The 23,245-nt window shown below is 39.0% G+C and overlaps 1 protein-coding gene across 5 annotated transcripts in view; it reads right to left on the reverse strand.

Moving 5' to 3' along the window:
* TLN2 (talin 2) overlaps positions 1-23,245 on the reverse strand; it is a 136,953-nt gene that overhangs the window by 83,737 nt on the left and 29,971 nt on the right. For 3 of the 5 annotated variants that reach the window (XM_083870743.1, XM_083870740.1, XM_083870742.1), the window contains exon 2: positions 10,388-10,470. The gene's annotated coding sequence lies outside the window, so the exon portion shown is untranslated. Of the gene's footprint in view, positions 1-4,522; positions 4,542-10,387; positions 10,471-22,398; positions 22,532-23,245 lie in introns of those variants that run through there. The other 2 variants (XM_083870741.1, XM_083870744.1) reach the window with 2 other exon arrangements.

The raw sequence follows: 23,245 nt of genomic DNA on the forward strand, positions 1-23,245 counted from the left end.
CCCAGTGCCTGCAGATACATATCAGAGTGTGTATGTCAAGGCCTGGAGCTGAACCATCACAGGCTCACGTTCTGGAAAATCTGAACAAAACAAAATTCCAACCAGGGCTTAAATTCAGATGAGCAGCCTTGGTGTGCTCACAGGGATTCCTTGCCAACCAAGCACAAATACTTCAAACACATATTATCCAAGATAATAAGATATCAGGTAAAGTAATAAGATATTATCCCAAGATGTTATCAAGGACTAAAAAGCAAAACAAGAATGAGGCAGCAATAAGGTTCCTTAAAGTAACTTCAAGCAGGAGGAATGTGTGCCTCTGGGTTAAGGAGTGATTATTATACAAGATTAGCCAGAACATCTATGGCAGGAGCAGGAGGGAAACACTGTCCCAGCTGGGTCACCATGGTCCCTGCACCTTGGCAGGACAAAGCTTGAGCAGACACTTCCACTCCATTTGCACAGCCCTCCTGCAAGTCTCAGCTGAGTTACCCCATCCTTCCCCAAAGCTCTCTGCCTGGATACATTCTCACTAGAGCTAGGATGCTGTCACTACTAAATTACAAAAGGCGTGGGCTTAGAAGCAAATACATACTCCTTGAGCAGTTAAAATATTTTTCTTTAATGATTTCTCTCCATTAAAAAAAGCTTTCTGAAAAGCTACAGACCAATATTTACAAAACTAAACATTTCTTGATATCTTGTAATGTAGGTATTTTCAGTGAAACAATTTGAACATTAAATACAAAAAAATGTTCTTTGACAAAACACTTATACATATTAAAAAATATTAAGTATATTTTCTCTGAAATGAAATAAATCTGTAAATTGCCTATTGCAAGACACAAACCAATAATGTCAACAAAAGCTCCAACATATTTGTTTGAGAAATGTTCCCAAATTAACAGGAAGAAAGTTGATGCCAAAACACCCCCACCCTTAATGTCCACTGGAAATTAATTTAAAACTGCTTTTCCTCCTGGTGTCATTCAAGAGGAGCAAAACGGAACTAACCAAGACCTAAGCAAGACTGCCAAAGCTGAGTAACAAATGAATTCATTCATATCCTACTGCACCTCTTCTTCCATCAGTCTCAAAATTAATTACCAGAAAAGTTTTTTCTAACTAAACAGTAATTTCTACACACTGTGCTACCAAAGTAAATAAACAACTTTTGCATGGATTTACTCTCAAACTTTCTTGTCCCACTTCTGCTTCACCAACAAATGGCTCTCTCAACCAGCTCCTTAAAAAGCCTTCTGAAACAGGATGCAAAATTGAGTGGTTTGCTCTTTATGCATCCATGTTAAAATATTGCTGAATGCATCTATGTTAAGATGGTGTCTAACTAGATTTGCCCTAGTTAGAGAGCTTCCATGACTTTTTGTCAGGCTCAATAAGTGAGGACTAAATCAGTGTAGGATCCAACTCAACACTACTGAAAATTTCACAAGTCAAATCAATACTCTGAATGTAAGCCTCAGGTAATGTACAAACCAGATCTCCAGTCCACAATACCTGGCTGAGATAACCGTGATTAAACCACAACCACGGAAATTCCAGGAAATATTTCCCAAGAAACTAATTTGTACCTGAGAGTCCAGCTCTGCTAGACCGGGAAGGTGGCACTGACATCAGCTGCTTGGACACAGACACAGACCAAGGCAAGGGGCAGCAAAGTTATCTCAACAAGCATTTTTCAAGGCCTCTCAAGAGACATTTAACACAAGGTAAATGTCTGTTTCTCCCAATACTGACAAGGACAGAAGTTTGCATCACATAACTTCAGCAAGAATCGACTATCATCTAGCCAAAAGCATAAAGTAAAAGAAAACAGCAGAATAAAGATGCATGAGAAAAAGGGGACTTTAGAGGGGAGACCAGTTAGTGCACACTGACCTCCCTGATAATTTACCTACTTACTTGGCTTAATTTGTACCATTCCTACCCTCATACCTGTGGTGTCTGAGCTGATGAGGCCATGATTTTATCTGTATATTCTGAACTGCAATGCTAAGCAAACAGAGAATGCAAAATGTCAGCTCAGTGCTATGAGGGTATGTGCATTTCACTTCCTCAACCGAGTGTTGAGGAAACACAAAACCCCAAAACCACCTGCATTTCAAAACCAAGCAAACGTGGAACAGCCACCACTGACCAACGCCCATCCAGCCAAAGGAAAGTTGTCACTGCCAGTGCTATGGTTAAAAGCAAAGCTCTGCCATGGTTTAGTAAAGGTCTGTCTCCCTGGAGATATTTCTTAACTGGTTCATTGAAGCTTGAGCAAACACAAATCTAGGTCATGAGGCTGTCACAGCCTAGAAGCCTGTGTGTGTACATGCTAGTCGAGGCAAAGCTATGTGTTTTATACTAGACTGACTCAGTAACAAAATCCAATGGAACAGAAGTCCTCTATTCTTTTCAGTATTCCCACCAACTACCTGCTGGCACTGGGCACCAGCAATACAGGACACATGACATTTTCTGTTGTTCACAGAGGTTGAGTATCTAATTCTATTCTACATATCAAATACTTGTTTAGTGGACTGGTGCCTGCTAAGACCTCCATAAGCAAAATGCACTCTGAAGCACAAACCCAGCTGAATTGACAGCACTGTATACTTCCAAAATTATGAATTGAAATGAAAGCATCATCCTTCAAAAATGGAGCATAATGGAGCCACAAGGCAGACAGACAGGTGGCTGATTGCACAGGCATAGAGAGTAACAACACCCATTTTACTCTAAACTCACCAAGGCAGCTTTGTCAGCATCTGATCATAGAAGAGGTGACACTGCACCTTTCAAAGAGCCCTGTCTTCAGTGCTCCCTGGCTGTCAGTTTGTGACTCATTTATACCACAATGCTCTCAACAGGGCTTCAGGGCTGCCATTAATAGACTTGCTTAGAAGACTAAGCTGATTCTCCACCAGCGCACGGTATAGGAACTAAACTATCATCTGTGGGTTGTATGCCTTAAATGTATATCCACATGTCACAGCACAGCCACCATCAACTCCTTGCTGGACAAGACACTGTGAAGATATCATCAGTGGTTGTTGCCACTCCACTGGGAACTGTGTACTGAGGTGCTTTCAGGGATAACTCACTCATGCACAAATATCACACCTGTAAACACTGGACTGGAAGTTCTCTTGTCAGTAAGGTTAGAATGTCTTCTGGTCAGAAAGGAAACAAAACAATATCTCTCAGTGTCCCTCTAATTAGCTGAAAGATGAAGGCAAGAGCAGTAAACCAACAGAGTAAAAGTTGATGTTCTAAATGGGCAGTCAGTACAAAGATATCAATTTGGAGGGTCCAGAAGTAGCTTGACAATCTCAGACATCACACACTGTCTGGGGTGGCTCATCAGACCTCTGGAAGCTTGAACAAGCAACCAAAACAGCATAACCCTTCCTTTCAGTGGTTAAATACAATGAATTTAACACTGTACAGCACTAAACATTGTTATTCTGTTTGGAAGTCTGCACAAGCAATCAAAATGCAAGAACTCTCACATGCCCCCCTGCCCTAAGAAAATCCCTGCTCAACCACTATGGCTGTACACAACACACCACACATGCTGATAAGTGTACCTTAAAAACCTTCAAGAATCACAGGAAAAACTCACTGCATTTATCTGTAGCATGCAGTACTACATTTTACAAACTATTTGGGAAAAAAAAAATCCCCACAGCAAAACAAAGATGAACCAGGACAAGCTTTGAAAGATTACAATGAGAGCAGGCTGTAATTATTACTAAGCATGAATAGATACCATTCTCAGTTCACGCTTTATAGTCCTATAGCAACAGCATCTCTCTTGCTAAGAACCCAGCAAGGAAGTTCCCTCAAGCAGAATTATGTAAGAGACCAAAATATTTGGGTCTAATTAAGAGTTGTTTATAGGACAGTCAGCTTATTAGCAACTGAACTTCAGCTTGCTTTTTAAAGTCAAAAGGCAAATTTGCAAACTAACTTGCTTCTATGTCTCTTCAAAAGGAAGTATGAATTACAAGGAACTACAGCAGAAATGTCACTGTCCCAAGCAGAGCTGAAACAGCTTTCAGATAAGATAAGCAAAGGGCTTGACTGGAGCTGGTTGTAACAGAGAAATCACAAGCCTCAGGAGCAAGAGCCTTCACTATGGCAGTCAATGACATGTCTTTGAAGAGGCTTTCCAGACTTTTTTACTATTTTGCAAGAACACTGCAAGAGAAAACCAAAACCAGACACATGAGTTTCTGTAGAAATCAGAAGAGAATCACATCCTTTGGCTAGGTTGCTCTCCCAGAGTCCTTGGGAGGACAGTAATAAATATATGTATGCACAGACTATTACTAAAATGGTATCTGATGTATAGAAGGCATTTTTATTTGGTGTGGGTTTGGTTGAGGTTTTGGGTTTTTTTCCCCTCTTTTTAAAGGGTTTGTTGTTGGGTTTTGGAGGGGTGCTTTTATTTTTTTAAACCCAACTTCTGTAAGGCTAATCTAGGTCATGTCAAGCACTGCAACTTGCTTACCGAGCAATATATTCTTGTATGTTTATACAGCTTCAAATATACCTTCTGATCTCTAGTACCTAGGTAAATTCTAGGATAAGAAAAATAAACAACGATTGAAAATAGTTCCTCTTCTGTGGAAAGGTTTGGCTGATAGAAAACTGATTTTCCAAAGCAGCAGATGTGATGATTTGAAACATTTCACAGAGATTCTAAATCACATTAAGAATAGTTACAGTTTGAACTAAGAAGTGGGCTGTTAAATCCAGGCTAGTGCAGTTCTCTATATTCACACTACTTTCAACTACTGTAATGTTTTGAAGGACAATTTGAAAGCTTTTATGTCTAGGTCGACAACCTCTGAGCACACGCAAGTCAATGCTTTTTTCCCCTCCACCACTGAATTAATTGAAGCCATCACTCAAACTTCTGAGCTCTACCTGCCATTCTTGGGAAGCACCACAAAGTTGGGTGTAATAAACCACTTGGAGTTTTTACTTGAGTCATCTAATGACACTGCCAGGATATGACCTCAGGAGTTCACCTGTTGTGGTCTAACTCTTACTCTGCATTTTCTATTTTACTTCTTTCTTTCAGTGATGTGTTTTGGCAGAGAAACAGTATTGCAAAGTCCCAGATAAACTGTCACAGTAAATCATACATGGATTCTTCTGCTTTCCTTCCACCCTCCTGAACATCATCTGATGCTGCCCAGGGACTTTTTTATCATTTTCTTTAAGGACAGCAATCAACAGTTACCTCATACAAATCTACTTGATTATCTACCTTAGGGAATACAAAGGCAACTAATAGGCTGCTCGAGTTTCTTACAGGCTTTTATAACCAATCTTCCTTGTTTGCTACAGAAGCTGAACTATTGAATAACATGAAATCCACTTAGCTACTGAAATCACTGAAGTAAATCCACACTGCTAATTTTGATCAGCATCACCATCCAGAATCAGATGGGGTTGAGAAGTCTTCAGAAACAGCTTTGCCACACAAAAGGCAATCAGTAACATTTTTCCAGTCCTGTGATGGGGTTAATATGGAATCGTTCTCTGCTCTCATTGATTCCATCTGAAATGGTGGATTTAACAGGCAATGAAATTGCTCTCAGTAGGTTTTGATCCATTTGTCCCAAAAATCAATTAATACAATTATGTAAAACAGATCACTTAAATAGGAAGTGAGGCAGAAAAAAATTTAAACATTATAAAACGTTATTTGAATGGATGTAATAGTAATCTAGCACTAAGTCAGCATTCCACTTATTTAAGTAAACCTAGAAGAACATGGAGGAACTCACACAGCTGATAGTCATGCTGGCAACCAAACCATGATCTCCACAATAAGCCTCATCTCTTCACCTGGAAAAGGGATTTCTGACTTGGAAAACTGTTATTTCTTGCAGGCCCATTTGAAAAGCAGGAGGCTTGGTAAAGAGCTCACTCATTTAGTGAAAATTCAGGCTGACAGCTTAGAGACTGACTGTCATTTATATCAGGGAAAGCATGGCAAAGTGGGTCCCAGTCAAAGCCACAGGTACTCTTGAGGCAAGCTAACCCACGTTTTCTCTGTTCAAGCAGACAGAATGCACTGAAATCCTTTCCATGTTAAAACAGCCGTCTACAGAAAAACTGAAGTGCACTTGAAAATCACATAGGTCAAGACAAATCCAAATGGTAGCTTGAGCTACCATTTTTATTTATGATAAATAAAATAAGTAAGTAAAACTTCAGGATCTGAGTTGGTCAGGAATACAAATTCTAGCAAAATCACTGACAAAAAAACCACTCATTTACATAGTGTTTTTTGTCCCAGGACAGCGATTTAAACAAATAAATCAAATAAAAAGGCAGCTAAGGGAACAGTGAATACTCTCTTTCCCACCAGAATATAAATCCAGAACTTGTCATAACAATACAAACCCCCACCATCCTATGTGCTCAGCATGCAGCCTAAAGCTGACTTTCATAATACGCTATGCATAAATATAAAACAGCATTAGATACTGATGATTCTGGTTTTCTCATTAAACCCCACCACTACATGCTGTTTATACGGGTCAGATAACATACTACAGTTACAATAATAAAATACTGGTAAAAAGGTAAAGGAAAACATATTTTGATGATAAACCACTGTGAAAAGTCAGTAAGAACTGAAGAAAGGGTAAGTATGTGCAGTAAAGACAAAATCTTGGAACTTACTCTGAGGTAAAAAAAATGGTCATTTAGGAAGCTACTACATTCTAATACAGGATTAAAGAAAATCATAATTAAGAATCAGACACTATTCATCAGACACAATTAAGAATCAGAAAGCATATAAAGAAGCCTTACAGTACAATCAACTCTAAAAGGATTACTAAAGTTTCTAATACTTAAGGTATTTGAGTCTCTGATCTGTACAGATAATATTTTATAGTCATTTCTTTGCTTAGGCATCTCTTACTGTGACTAACATCAAGTATTACTGCAGTTTTTTCAACAACAGACATTTTGGCCAGTCATTTCCAGCTGTGTAAACTCGTGCAAACAGAACTCTGCTGCCATCATGGACATCTCTCTTCAAAACAGAATGAAGCACAGAACAAAGAAATATGAGTAAAACTACCCAGCTGACACTAAGCCCAAACTAGGCTAAGACAAAAAAAGCCCAGAGGTTAAATCTGGAAGAGTCAACATCAACCTAACACTCAAACTGGCAGCAGTACTTTTGACAGAATTTGTTGCAAGCAAAATGATTCCCTGTTGGAATCCTAATATGAACCACAGAACACGTGGTTATGGGCCTGGAGTCAAAATGAAAAAAAAAACCAACTGTGAGTGCTTCATACAGATATTTTTCAGACTTGAAGATGTATTTTTGTTGTCACTTATGCAGAGTGTTACCAGTGTTGAAATTGAACATAAATTTTTCCTTGCAAAAACAACTGAAAAAGAACAGTGATCCTACTGATTCAACCCAACTGAACTTTGTTTCTGCACAAAATGTTATTGAAAAGGCCTCAGACAGGAATCACAGCATGGAGCTCTTCAGCAAAAAAGGTAAATGACAACTACTAGAAATGATTGGCCAAAGAGACACTCGCAGTAACAATCTTGAAAAGCCATCAAGTGAACCATGTTAACTATTATATGCAATTCCTCTCTGAATTTTTCAATATTGCTTGTTGGAAGTTCCATGAAGAGGAAGATTGTCCAGGGTCAGATGAGGAATCAAGTCCAACAAAACAATTCACTTAATGGCGTTTCTTCAACCTTTGCTTTACATGGTTATAGGCACTGAGCTACTCCACAGGCAGCTGAGCTGGATCAGCAAGTCAGAAGCCAAGACACTGGAAACTGCCTAAGGTAAGTAAGAATACCTGTGGATGTGAAGTGTTTTTTAAAACTTGAACTATTCCTGCTTTATTCTCCTACAGTAAGCAGACTAATCCAGTTTAAAAAAACCTAAGTACACAAAAGAAATAAGAGGAGCAGCCCATATAAACTCAAACAGCTCAACAGGTTGGGTTTTTTTCTCCCTCAGCATGTAAGTTCACTACTTGGGCACACATTTTGCCAAATAATACTTATTGGAGAATTCAAAACAAAGCCAAGCACTACTTAAACCTAAATTATAATTAATTAAGTTGTTTCTACCCCTTAAACACTCAGGTCTCTATCCCATCTACCATAGTACTATCCAGACAATTTTTTCTCACATGCTATCACAATTTGGTATCAACATGAGATTAACACAATTTTTTTACAAATTAGCATTCTTTAGCAATTTTCATGTCATGGAGATAGAAAAGGGTTTACAGAAAAACAATAAAAATAATAAAAGCTGCATGTCAGTGAAGAAAGCAATTGTAATCCAACATACACCCCTCATTAGAAAGGTGGTTACATGGAACTGTCATCACACCCTGGCAAGGCTGGAAAACTACAGGGAACAGTTCACACAGTCTACAACTCAGATGGTGCCAAAGAGAAAAACAGCAGATCATGCAATCTCCTTCCAATGGGTTTAAATAACTACTAAAAAACCTTTTCTTGCTCTTCCAATCTCAATCACCTGCTTGAGATTTGCCACACAAACATACAGTTTACCACACACACATTCCCAGCCATAGTTTACAATTTTTGGAACACTAATGCTTTGGCTGATGCTACTGCAGCAAGGTTGCACCTTAGTCATGCTCCCTTCATTTTCTGATGCCAGCACCTGAACAGAGAGGGAAGGGAAGGGACAACAAGGTGTCTCAAAATGTAACCATTTCACACCATCTCAAAGGCTGAGTGCCAGCTCTAAACATTTTTTTTTTTTTTTTAACCTCAGGTTTGGGCAGAGATGTCAGACTCTGCTTTTTGATTACTAAATTATTTTTTATTAAAAAAACCCATTTCTTCCAAAAAAAAGAGACAAACAAGGAATGGCTAGCCAAAAGAGCTTTGAACAACTAACAGAGGGATAAAGAGGAAAAAAGAAAAAAAAGAGTAGCTGAGGGAAGGAAAAAGACCTATAGCTTTAGACTGCAGAAAGTTCAGTTACTACCAGAAGCAGCAACACTAATGAAAACAGAAAAGCTGAGTAAGAAGAGTGTGTTAGCACCCATCAAATCAATATCTCTGTCACAGCCACAAAACAGGACAACACAGAGACTGAGCTCCAGCTTTAAGAGCACTCCATACCCTCAAGGTATGCTCACAACTACTGGATAAGGAAGGATAGAAATCAGAAGCCAGTGTAACCCTTATAAAAATTTATGAACAGGGTTCAGAGAAAAACTCAGATTTCAGAAGGGACCAGGATTGAATCCCAAAACATCCACTGCTTCTACAACAGAGACAAAGGAACAAAGAAATCATGAAACATGGCTGAACTTCCATCAGGGTATAACAGTGTGTGCAAACATTATATGACCATTAGGTTATACTTAGTCTAGTACACTGCAAACTGTGCTAAAACCTGAGGTCAAACCTCCTCCTCCACCAAATGTGCTCAGAAAGAGCACATCCTACCAATGAGCTCAATGTCAGCTTGGCAGACCTGAAATGCTTGAACTGAATTCATATATTTTTTTATTGTTCTTAGCAAAGCCTATTTCAAGATGTACCTAAAACACCTTCATTTAATCCTGTCCTTAGAAATATTTGACACAAAATGACACGTTGCTTTAATTATAGGCTGCTTTGAAAGTTCACTGAAGACATTTTTCAAACATGGAGAATTGCAGCACAAAATTCCATTAGCGACCTTTCAGTATTTCAAGCACCATTTCCAGATGAGCAGTCGAAGCCAGAGACACATTTAGAACAGTAATGTGGACAAGGTCAAAGTAAATCCAACAGATTAAGAACATGGGGTGAGATTTATCAACATTTTGCTCAAAGCCAATTTTCCCACTTAGTGACATTCTCTTCTGAGAGCATTACAGTACAGAAATGGTAATGTATCTGTGAAGTTCATCTAGCAATGGTTTCTCCTTGTCCTTTCTGCCACCTCTCACACATATTCAGATGAAATACTTAAGTCATCTTCTGAGCTGTTTGTTTCATACCAATGAAAGGCATGGCCCTTTTTCCTAAGGCTTAGAGAAATCACTTATTACACGATCATATTCTCCAGTCTCCCTGGCAACTGTTTCAAAACAGTCAATGTCTGTCATAGGTTAATCTCCAGGCTGTTAATTACAATATTTACTTGGCACTTCAACAATCATACATCACATTTATTTTTCAGCTCAATTTCTCTCTTCATAAACACAGCCACAGAAGTATATATTTCACATACTCTCTAAAGAAAATTTTATACTAATATCTACAAGCTTTGAAATCACTGTAGGGTTTATGTCATTAAATGCATAACAAAGAAAATTAAACAGGACCTTACCTCAAAATTTAACTTCATTTAATAGACAATAACTTTGTCTGAAAGTACTGTTTGATCACATGAAAGGCTTCCAGCCACCAAGCCTGTAACACAAAATACAAACAAGTTACTTTCTTATCCCCAGTTCAATAATTTCTGTTTTTTAAGTACCTTCTCTGTCAACACACTGGAAAGAAAACAACTCAGGAAGTTGTAAGTTTCCTTTTCCCTTCAGGAGTCAGAATTTGCATTGCCAAAATGTCTTCGTGCTCAAGAAAATAAATTTCAGTCCAGGCTTCTAAATTACTCACACATAAGAGCTCATAATAAATGAATTCATGAGTTTTTACAGGTAAACACTTTGAAACTGCCGAGTCAATTATGAAAACACTTGTAGCAAAAGTCTGAGTGATAATATAAATTAAACTATCACACTGACCTCTCAAAACCATTTATTTTGCATTAACTGTGCTTTTCCATGGTTAACTGTCCTTGTGTGGAATAACAGTCTAAAGCACCACAGCTCAGCCCTCTCTGGGCAATCTCCCTTCTGAAAGTATGATTGCAAAGAAAAGGTAAAAATGGAGTTTTGTTTTGTTTTTAAAAGATGACAAACTCTGTTTCAAGGCTTTGGCTGTTTTGAGGAGGTGGGTTTTCTTGTTTGGATATTTTCAGCCTTTGTTTATTAGATTTTGTTTTCTTTTTTTTTCCCACCCCAGGTTTCTTAGGATCACTTGTCAGTTTTTACTCCAAACAAAAGCTAATACATCATAGTGGTTTAATAATGACGAGGATGGGCAAATCAGCTTGTACACAAGGCATTTAGCAATTCTGGCCCCCCACAGTGCTCTGAAATAAACACCAGCTTCTCTCCCAGGATCTCCAAACACCTCCAGGCACAGTATGATCCTGGCCTAGGTTTGCTGCTAGCAAAGGTTTGTGTTCCATGTGTTCAGTCATGAAAGGCTTTCACCCCATTTTTATATCTCCTGGACAACCTAAAAATTCAAATGAAATTCTGATCCACAGCAGCTCTCCAAATTTGAAACCAGTTTATGCACCAATTTAGAAAGGCCAGGATGTTAAAGAATAAAGTTATACTTTCATACAGCCACACAGCAGGGAATGCCTTTTAGCTGAAAAAAGCCCACAGCAACAAAAGAATTCTTGCAAATTTTAACCAACCAAAGCTGGCAAAAACATTTCTGATAAAACAAATTCATCACTGAATGTTTTTCTTGTCTTGGCTGGTTAGAAAAGTGATTTTTTGCTTTCAGTGGACTTTTAGGCAACATCAGCTCTATGCCACACACCTATTAACTACAGGTTAACAGATTTAATGCAGGCCAGAGTAAAAGCAATATACTTAAGACAATTCTTTCAGCACCCAACTGATCACCTGCACCTGCATTAAAATTGGCAATGCAGTAGTTTGCTACTTTGAAATTTAGATCCCTGATCACACTCACCCAACTTTTCAATGCCTGCCAAGTCTCCAGTAATGCTCAAATAATGTACAATTACATACAATTAACGGTATGCCAGCAGCCTGCACCTTGTGGGCTCCCACTAAAATACAAGGTCAGGATAAATGCAAGTTCAGCACACGGAACATCTGTATCTGATGCATTCCTTTAGGTGCCTGTATCAGTGCATGAGGGATTGATCTGCAAGGTAATATCTGCATTCCAGTAACACGCCAAATTCCTGTTCAGTACAGCCCATAAACTCACCAGCCACCCCATTTCCTGGATATCACTATGTCCTTCTCCATACTTGCATATATTTAAAGTTCTAAAATATGTATTCAGTGCAGTTGTGAAGTAGTTCAGTCACTTGCAAATGCTACCTGTCCTTGTTCTCAGTCCTTTGTTAACAAAGACACCAGAAACCCTTTCAAGTCCCCCTGTTCTGTAAGCACAAAGCAGCAGCTCCACCTCTGCCCAGAGCCACCATCAGTGAAGGCTGAAACTTTCTGGACCTGTATCAGAAACTGAATGCCTGTGGAACCTACCACATCTAGGAAAGAACGAAACCAGATGTAGCAGAGAATGAAGTGACCTTCCTAATATTGCTTCTTTCTAGTTGCACTGCACAAAAGTCCCCAGGTAAATGTCCCAATTCAATACATGTTGCTACCACCGTGATGATTTAAATAGGTGTGAAACTGCTTTGAAATCTGCCCTTTCCAAATGCAATTCCAAAACAGAATCATTGCTAAAAAAGAAAAAAATAAAATCAAGCAAACACTCCCCCCTCAATACTTGTTTTTTTTCCAAGCTGTACACCAAACATGGCTAAGTAGGAATTTATTTTTCTGTAGTTCATCAGGAGGGTCTATCTACTTACTTAAGTGTTAATGAGACTAGGAAGGAAGGAAGTAAGGCAACTGCTGTCTTAACATTTTACATCAAGGGATGAAACAATACAATTCATTTGCACACATTATCAGAGTAATTCAATGAATAGAATCCCATGTTTCAAAATGACAACTTAATTTTAAATAGTAGATTTTAAGTCATCAGAATACTTAAGAGTAGAAATATGAATATATCTTGTGGAGTCTGAGGAAAACAAAAGTTGCTTGTACTATGACATATTTAGGACTAGCTGGAACAAATGTGACTGTGGAAACAACATTAATTTTTCAAATGCATTAATTACTGCTGAAGCAGCCATATATTTTTTTACTTATCAACAGGGAGATAAAGAGACCCTAAAAAAAACCTATCAATCACTGTTTTTTCACTCTATTGTCCTCACTTCCTGGAATGTAGTCAGAGATGGAACTAGACTGCCCAGAAGTCCAGTCAGCAAAGCAGCTGCCCTGAACCCAGGATTTGTTTACAATCTGTTGGAGGATGGGAGCAATGTGTGTATAAAGCACCTAATTCAGAAGTTTACTCAGGGCTTTCTGAGTATTTGGAATATTTCTGAGTATTTGGAGTATTTCTGAGCCCCCTGGCTCCCTCCTCCCCTTCTTTGTCCTTAGCTGCAGCTACATTTCTATGAAATGCTTTTGGTTCAAATGCTAGTGATGTTATTTACCGAACAAGAAAACTGAATAAAGAAAAGCACTGAAGTAGAATGTACTTGCTCAACTCAACTGCAGATTCCTACACTGTGAATTAGAAGTAAATTACAGTTTTGCCTTTATAGATATTTCCAAGTTATTCTTTACATTCCTGGTGGTAACAGTTGAATTCAGTAGCATTTGGATTTCAGGCTCACTGAGATTAAACATAAATTCCAGCATCATCTCATGCTACATTTTCTGAATGTGGAAGACATTTCTGCCCATGTATTTCCTTTGGGTTTATGATGTGTGTTTCCTATGCTGTGTTTTGTGGGCTGCTCTTTTTGTTCGTGCTTCTTTGATTGTGTGGGTTTGGGGTTTTTTTCACCATAACCAAATCCAAATCTATGGTCCATTACACAGGGTATGTTTTAATCCTGTTGGCATTCACCACCCCTTTACTGTATCATCTCTGCTAAATGCATCTGCTAATAGCTTAATATGTTAAAGCTACAGACAGGGGAATAGTTACTTTGGGATATTGGGAAGTTTAGTTTAGGACATCTGGAACATTGTGAAGCTTAGTTCTATGATCAAGCTCCAAACTATGTTCCTTGCACATAATAAAGATATTGAATGGCTGTTTCAGGCTGATACTAATTCAGATGCTCTGTAGTGTGTGACTTCTTTAAATCCTTGTTCCTTCTTACCTGTCTCTGTTACTTGCTTTAAGGCTATTTCACAAATGATCACAATTCACCTATTAGAAGGTTTTCAGCACTTAGAAAATTTCACTACCCCCCTTATGAAACTATACTTTCAAATGCAATTCTTCCCTACTTGGAATAAAATGTTATTCCTTAAAAACTGTGAAGCTTTTTAGAGTGATAGTTTAAGCCAGACTTTCTGGAAGCCTCACAGATGGTGGCAGCTCATCCCTGCACTGGTCTGCCAAAACTCAGCTTTCAGCTCCTCAGGACCTATTATTGCTACACTCTTATCAGATCTTAACTACTGTTTTTCAGATATCAATCCTTACAACAACCTGCTCATCTGGGATAATAGTTTTGAGGAAATCTGACAAGGTAGAACAAGTAAATTCTGCAACACAAGAGCAAAGTATGGCATTATTTTCTTCTCAAGGCTTCATGTCTGTGTATAGCTGGAAAAAAGTATCTGTTGTGATCATTTAAAGTCAACTATACACTGACTAATTTTCAAAATCATGTAGATTTCTTCTCTTACATTATGCTGTGACTCAACTTTCTGTGATTAATGTTCATCAGTTTTCAAGAAGATGGACTTTTTGTCAGGCAAATATTACTTGCCTTCTGTTCCAGGCTCTTCAAGAGCAATCAATAGTTTTTCATAAAGGAGCAGTTATTATTCAAAGTTTATTCTTGATTGAACTCCAGCTTCCTATCTAATTAAAAAAAACATGTTCCAATTTTGTTGTCTAGAAGAAAGACAATCCTGATTAAAGTAAGTTGTACTCCTATTATGGTCAAAGTTAAATGGTAACTTTCAATGTTTTCATTACTGTGATTTTTATTACGGCTACAACTACAGAAAAAACCTACAGCAAATATTCACAGTCACCCCGGTAAGCTCTTTAAAACTGTTTCCCCAGAACAGAAGATTTGTCTTGTTGGCATCAGATGGCAAAGGCTCTCCTGTGATAGAGGCAGCAAGTTTGACTTGACTGCAGCCAGGCCTTGCAGCCCTTCTCAGAGTCACTCATTGGGAGATGCCACATGTCAAACTCACCCCTGTCCTGTCACCACGGGAGTGACCCTCACCCTCCCAACAGCAGTGCAGAGGTGGCCACACAATGACAAGTATCAACCACTATTACATATGCCAGACTTGCAATATATGCCAGGAGTTTACTACAGCCATCAGCAATCGTTCTTCATTTATTCTAAAATCTCTGGCTGTAGGTTTGAGCTTAGAATATAGTCTTTTAAAAGCAGAGCAAAATACACTATTTACAGTTGTATAATACAATGTATAGTAATTTTAAATGACAGGTAAAAATGTCCTCAAAAATTAGTATATGGCACTTTCCTCATCAATGCACCATTCATACTAACTGTAGTTTCTGACTTTTTACAATTTGGAATCTATGTTAATGCTGTCCTTTATTTCATAACAGCCAGTCTGCAAGCAGTTTAACAAATATAAACAAGGTACTACGCCTAGCTCTCCTAAGAACAGCAAGTGCAGCTTGCCTGAGAACAATTGCAGTGCCCTGCTGGATACCAACACCTGAGCAGTGAACACAACCCCACAGATCAGAAATTTCTCAGCACAGGGACTATTTTCTTCCTGTGCTGTGATGCTGTACACTCTGAATATCCAAATATGTACTTGCACTCAAGTCAAAATGAATCAGATTTCTCATCCATTTATGGTGCTAAACATTACAGAATCAGTTACTCAGCAGTCTAAGGCAAAGATTCACTGGTTCAGTGGCACCTGTTAAGTCTCTGCCCTCCTATGGCAATATAAATAAAAAATAGTACATTTTGCATGACCTTTATGAAAAAGTGGGAATTCAGCTGTCATAAGCAACTACCATAAAAACAATATGGGAACTTGCACTTTTCCTTTGTTTTAAAGTCATGAATTACTCAGGCCTCAAACCTTTCTCCTCAATATTCTACAGTGGGTTCACACTTCCCTTCAAACTACTTATTCCAAAAGCCACATTAATCTAAGATATAACAGGCTTTCTTCCCAATCCCCAATGAGATTGTAATGTGAACACTTCCACCTTCAATGATGACGTGCAATTCATCATCCGCTTCTGCCTAAATACCCACAAATAACATCATTGGTGATATGGCTGTTCGAGATTTCATGTCCAGGGTTGGGGCATGAGCTGAAGAGGCAATAAAATAACAAAAGGGATTTTTCAGTGGGCAGGTAAAAGAGAGAGAGAAGAAAAGAAACCAACCCCACAAGAAAACAGCAGCAGGTTTTTGCTGTTGGTACAATTTCTTCAGAGCTGTTACCAAGACAGGGCACCTGCCCTTCCAATGGTGTAATGCTCAAGCTGTCTGCAGTTAAAGTTTGCCAGCTCAATCTGTTCACAGCAGTACTATGGCCTACTCACACTGTAGCAGACAAAAGATACAATTTACTTCTTTGGCATGACTAATAGGAAGTTTGCCAAGTTTCCAAACATACTCCTCGAAAGCCGGGCTGCTCTCATGTTTGCATCCAAAGGGTTAGTATAGTAATAGTTCAGAGAGTTCAAAGTGTTGGAAATCCAGCTTCAACAGACATAAAACTGGGATATTCCATTTTTATACTGTCCTCATGAGTTTAGTAGACTGAAGAGATCTTTCTTTTAAAGAACAGTGGTTTGTAAAATTTCTGTATCTTGACACCAAGTTTTTGAACACTTAATTTAGGCAACACATTAACAGTCCCACAAGGAAACACACTGAATCACAAATACACTAAATATTCAAAGTTCATGTTAGCATATAAATTTATGATGTATGGAGTGAGAAAGTGTTTTGAATTCAAAGCAGAATGATACAAAACAAATTTAAATTCTTTATTAGCATACCAACAACCCTTTGATGAACCAGGCCAGTCTGCATTACAGGGAATCTCCAAACAAACAAACAGCACCAGCCCCAGACCTCCTGGGAATGAAACCTGGTTACCAAACAAAATGCAACTGCACTGAGATGTGGGGGGAAGTGATTCTGGGCCAACTCTATACACATACATGTATGTACATATATGTTGTTACTTTAGACAGGAAAGCACACATGACCTGAGCTAGGTGTCCTCCACACTCCACCATACCAGCACACTCTGCATCTTCAACACAGTCACGGTGAGAAGTTTCCAACAGGAGGAAGTCTATTGCATAGATACACTCCAAACTGAAAATTCCATCAGCACTTGGGAAAAGACACAACTTCAGAACATAAGAAAATGTGGAGAACATCCATCAAACCATTTCTGGAGGAAGTAAAGGCCAAGGCACAACTTGTTGATTTTCTTGTATACTTGAAGCTCACAATCTCCCAGTACCATGAGTTGGTATCAAGCCTCCTATACAAAATTTCAACATTAACCATGATTTCTAAACTACTTTCAGTACATTTCCCTCTCCAAATATCAGCCATTTATGCAAGTGAGTGAAGACACATCAAACAGATGAAGAAGCTGAGTGTCTGCCTCCTGCACTTACTTCTTGAAGGAGGTACATGTCTTTTGATGTGACTGGGGGAAGGGGAATTTAAAAGGCAGCTTTAATCACTACTCCTTATTAGCGTTCCTCAGTGACTGAGAATTTAGTATGTTTACAGACTGTACACATTACTGCTGTGCACTACACCAGAAATGCATAAAGCAGTTCCCTTTCTGCCTGATTTGCCTTAGAGGACATTAAGTTAACATTTCAGAAAGAAACAGCACTTCTTTAACTATGCAGCTGCCAAATCAATTCTTTCTGATTCAAATATGCTTTGAATTTCATAAGATCTTTCCACAGCAATAAATCTTTCAGTCCCAAGCACTTCCTGTCATTTTAATTACTTCCCTTCAAGTCCCCTAAAGAACAAAAATGATGCTTTGCAGTGTTCACAGACAGGATGAACAGCACTTACTGTGTCCTAGGGGAGAACACTGTCAGGAAGGGCTATTTAAGTGGGGGAAGAAGGAGATGCAATGCTGGAAAACACATACCTAAGAAATACATACTGCTAATACTCAATTCAAATTGAAAACATGAGAAGCTCAATCTCCTCCTCACTCCCCCCTCCCAGTGAATAGAGGAGAGATGCCTTCTCTTGACAGACTGAGCTTTTCAAGCACATGTTTCTGGAATGAGACAGCACCTGAGTTAGGTTGGAGAACACAAAATAACCCTTTTCAAGTTGCTTCCCCTACTTTTAGATTGTGGTGGTCTTAGATCAAGGGGGGTTTATATAAATATCTTATATTTATTCATAAGGGTAAGGAGCAAGCAAATCTCCATCACACTTTTGCACTGATATGGTCTTGAACCAAGTCAGATCCCCAGTTCTGTACACAGATTGTCAAATCCCAAGTAATGTCCTTTCCAGTCACCCCCATACTGGAGCTGCTTCCATTGCAAATCTCCTGCCTCACTATGGCTCACCTTGAAGTTACCCCCTGTAAACTTCCTCCACACACCAGCACAGACTCCCATAATCTTGCTGAGAAAAAATTTAAATCAGGTCACCCCGAGGCAATTTGCTAAAGAGAAAGCATTGTTTGCCTTCATGTCAACTAAGCTACCTAAGCGCTGCAAAAAACTTCCAAGTACTCAACAATCTCAGTCACTCAGAGCTGGTTTCAGTTGTTTAAGACAACTGCAACACTGCAGCTGCAGATGGAGACAATCCCTTTACCTACATCATTGCCCTGTACAGCTGCAGGATTTCTAGCCTAAAAAAACCCAAAAGAAACCTCAACCAAAACACCCCCACCCCAAACAAAACCACCAAATGCAAAATAAATTAAAACAGAACTACTCTGCATTGTCAGCATGTCAGCAACACATCCAACTGTTTATATGGAAGAATGAACAGACTTCTAACACTTTGAATAATAGAGGTCCCAGAAAGATATATTTTCACTGATTTTCCATTCATTGTCCTGGAGTTGAAGCCAAAAAAACCCAACTACATCAAGCAATTTTCCTATCTGGTCTTTCTGAAACCCTGTAACATCAGTGTGCACAGAATGAAGGCTTTAGAAAGGAAGAGGTAAAACATAGCACTCTTAGCTCCAGTAGGTATATTGTAGTATTTCAGTATTTTCACAGTAACATACAGCTGATATCCAAAGTTAATTCCAAAAGGTTTTTCGTACAATGTCTGCCCAAGGGACTGATTCCACTGCATTCGAAAAGCACATCCTGAAGTGTTTATTGCTTCCAGATTTTGAAAGGAGAAATTACTGTTATAACTCAGCTGAGTCGTCTTAACAGCTCTGCTAAAATCTCACTGGTTTTCATCCCAAAGTCTCACTTCAGAAAAGACATGTTTCCTGTCTATTAATTCTCCAAGCATACAAAGCCCATAACCAACATTTAGGCAGAAAACGACATTTAACAAGGAAGATGAATGCAACCCAACACTTAAAGTGCAGGCAACTTGAAATGTAGCAAAGTTTTGGGACCTTGAGTTACTGCACACAACACTCCCCAACCTTCTTCCCATTCTCTGCCATAAAGCCAAAACACTACATTCAGAATTTGCACTAAAAGCAAAATTTGATAACCATAACCTGTGTCCAATTCTGCATTTAATGGCTTTATTGGATCAAGTTAGCACATAGGTGACAACTGACCTCAGTGTTACAGACACACGAATTATGTCACATGAGAAGAGCAACAGCCAATCCAGGCAGACTCCAGTTAATGAGAAATGAAGCTGATGTGTAACATTCACACCTGGAGGTCCAGTAATGCAACAGCTCAGCTACAGATTGAACCCAGCAACCAGAGAACAGGAACTAATCAGAGATGCAAAAAAGTCTGAAACTTCTGCCCAGAGAGCTGGGTATACTTGTGAAAGGGTACAGATCTTAAAATTAAAATAAAAGAGTCTACCAAGAATGCAACTGACTGTTGAATGTAACAACTAAAACACCTGCTCAGTAACTCTCATTCTGGTCACAGATTACAGGAATGCATGAACCAACATTAGGTAAATGATTAGCACAACATTATACGTAAGTCATTTTAGATGAACAGAGCAAATGGGCACGTCCATGAAACCTGGTGAAACAATGCAACTGTACTTTGGTAGGTAACATTTAACAGGTCAACAGGCCAAGTGGCAATATCTGAATTCAACTTGCATCTTTATTGCCCTGTTTCTAAATCTGTGGTTTAGATATTAAATGGGTTTTATCATAGCAACTTTTAAATGCTCCTCATTATGCTTTAAGTGATAGATTCCACTTCTGTCACAGTGCACTCTGGAAGCAAAGCTCCTAACTTGTCCGAAAATTCAGAGCAATCCAATTCAGAGCTGTGTTGATTTATTTCCACTCCAGCTGTTCTCATGAATGATTAACACTCAGGTCTTCTACAACTGTGTTCCTGGCTCCTTGGACTGCACTTAGCTCTACGAGCAGATGGACAACAAGCTTTTGGAAGTAATTCTGCCAAGAATGTCTGAGCCAAATGCTCTTTTTGGACTGGCTTGAGGACCAGCATGTGGGAAGTACCACACTTCTGGTTGACATGTTGGCCACTTGGAATGTTTCCCTGAATTGGCAAATATTTACAGAGGAAACTTTTTTCTTAGTTAGAAAGTGACAGGGGACACATCAGTCTGAGGGCACGGAAGATGACAGATCAACACCACTGTAGGATCAAACAAAGACTAAATGTCACATGGCATTAGTGGAGCTTCAAGAAACACACACAATAGACACAGGAGCAAAGTTCTAACAATGTAAAATAATCAATTCCACAATATGCAACTCTTCTGAAATATTTCTGAATTGCCGGAGGGGAGAGGTTCCCTCTCAGGGAAAAGACCAAAGATCAGTATCTAAAATCTGATTGCCTAGAACTCAGCCAGTGTTTTTGAGAAAGTGCTATTCTGGCACTTCTTCTACCTCCTTGTATCTTTGCAACTGCACAAAAATTTATGAAGGTGGAGAGTATTAGCCTCTGATTGCAAAAGTCCACAGGGGCATGGACCCAGAAATCAAAGCTTAAAAAAAAAATCAGGTGACAGAAAAGACTTTTTCACAACAACCAGATGGCTGAAGTAAAAAAACCCTTGACAGACAGTCTATGTCTCTGAGCTTCTGTCCAAAGGACACACATGCCTGGAGTGACTGAGTTACTTCAGTTAGAATAGGATACTGAAATTCTAGTCACAGAGGAAGCAGGTAGAGAAAAAAAAAATGTGGAAAAAACAGAGGTGAAGGGTTTTTAATTTCTTTCTTCCCTTATTTTCCCTAGACATATGGGTATGTAAAATGTTAACAATCCTAACCTGTTTGTAACACAGGCAGCAGAGAGAACATTCAAAAAATGGTAAGACAAAAAAGTCATCTGATAAGTAATACTGACACATGAAACAAAAGAGTTGAGATGAAATGTCTCTGTACAAAGGAAGTGTGTATAAGGGTGCTACACAACTACCACAGAGTAGACTTTAAAACACTAAAATCAAATTATACAACAAAATGGAAGTAACAGAAAAAGCTGTAAAAATTAATAGCTGTATCTGCAGAACCTTCTGCCTTGACATCTGTGCTTCAGTTGAACTGACAGGTCATTGCTGCAAAAAACCTTCACAGAAATCAGGCTTCAGGGAAGAAAGGGACACCTAGCCATGCTCACCTGCCCAATGGTTGCAATTCTAAGACAATGGAAGATATTCTTAAGAATTTCAGAGATGGAAGTGGCTGCAAAGACGGCCAGCATAAAAACAACCAGGACCTTGGCAACCTCGGGGGTTTTCACCACAAGGGAGCCAAATGTACCCTCACAAAACCACAATAGCTTTCTTCAAGGTGATGGGGTAGTTTATAATTCTCCCAGAAACCTCTGTGCTCTCTACTTGAAGCCCAGTTTCTCTGAAGTTTTCATCTTCAAGTTGCAAAGGAGTTTTTTTTCCCCTTTAACTTTGATTTCCGGCAGCAATTGCTCCACAGAAGCTTTCCAGTTCCCCCTACCAGGCACTCCTTTGAAACAACCAAGTTTTAGGACACGTTCCAAGGCATCTCTCATTCTCCACAGGGATTTAGAAGCACTCCCAGCTTTCCCAGTGGTCCAGAAAACACGCAGTTGTTTTGCCACGTGGTCCATTTTCACTATGTTCATCAATGCAGTCACCCCTCTGAGGACTGGAGTAAACTGTCAGCCTTTCAGTGACAATTACAGCAGAGATGCCAAGGCCCCAAACTACCCTCAGAAGAAGACACTGTATGTGCAACCACACAATTCTCCCTACAATACAGCTGAATGCTAAAAGATACACCAGTAAAAACTTACTGAAGTGACATTGTACTTCCATCTCTTCCTTTGTGGCTGCAAAAGCCCTGCTTTAATCCAGTGGTCCAGAACAAACTTCCACTGTCATTCCAGGGCTTTATTTCACAGAAGGCATTGTGCACAGCAATATGAGCTGGAGAATGAGAAGACGTTGTCAACAAGCAAAGCACGTTTCAGCCACATGGTCAAATTCCAGTTGTGAGCCGATTCCAACACACTGCAGTGGGGTGATATGAGCTAACAAGACTTGAATTTACCCCAGAGGAAAAGAATCCATGTTTCTGTAGTTATGAACTATAAAATCTAAATTTTCAAAGGTCCCGGCTCCAAATTAAATATTCACACAAAAAGGAACTTCCAATAATGAGACAGTTTCCAGAAAAGTTCAGGGGACTATATGATTCATTCTCCCAAGGAATTTGCCTTCCCACACAAGCTGTAAATTTGAATGATACTCAGAATAGTTGTTTTTCTATCTTTTCTGCAACTAAGATTTGTAGACACTAATGTCAGAATGTTCATCAACAAGTGGCCAAATTTCCAAACAAAACAAAACTTTAAAAACAGAAGCAGTGATTCCAAGACAGTTAGTTACTCTGCTATTTGATACCTGGAAATCTGAATTCTTTTTCTAGGCAACCAGCCATCCTGGTATTGCTCTTAAATTTATTTCTAAGGAATGTCTAGTGTTAGATTAGAATAAAGACTGCCTTAAGGAGTTCTCTGTTGGAAAACTGTTTGCAAGGGTTGTTTTGCTGTTAGTTCAAAGTCGGGGTGGGGCATTTCTTTTTCTTAAATCAAACTGTGGTGAAAGTGAATCCTTTCCTACAAAAATACTTCTGATAAA

The sequence above is a fragment of the Zosterops lateralis genome (assembly GCF_965231275.1).
Source record: "Zosterops lateralis genome assembly, chromosome: 13".
NCBI classification, from domain to species: domain Eukaryota; kingdom Metazoa; phylum Chordata; class Aves; order Passeriformes; family Zosteropidae; genus Zosterops; species Zosterops lateralis.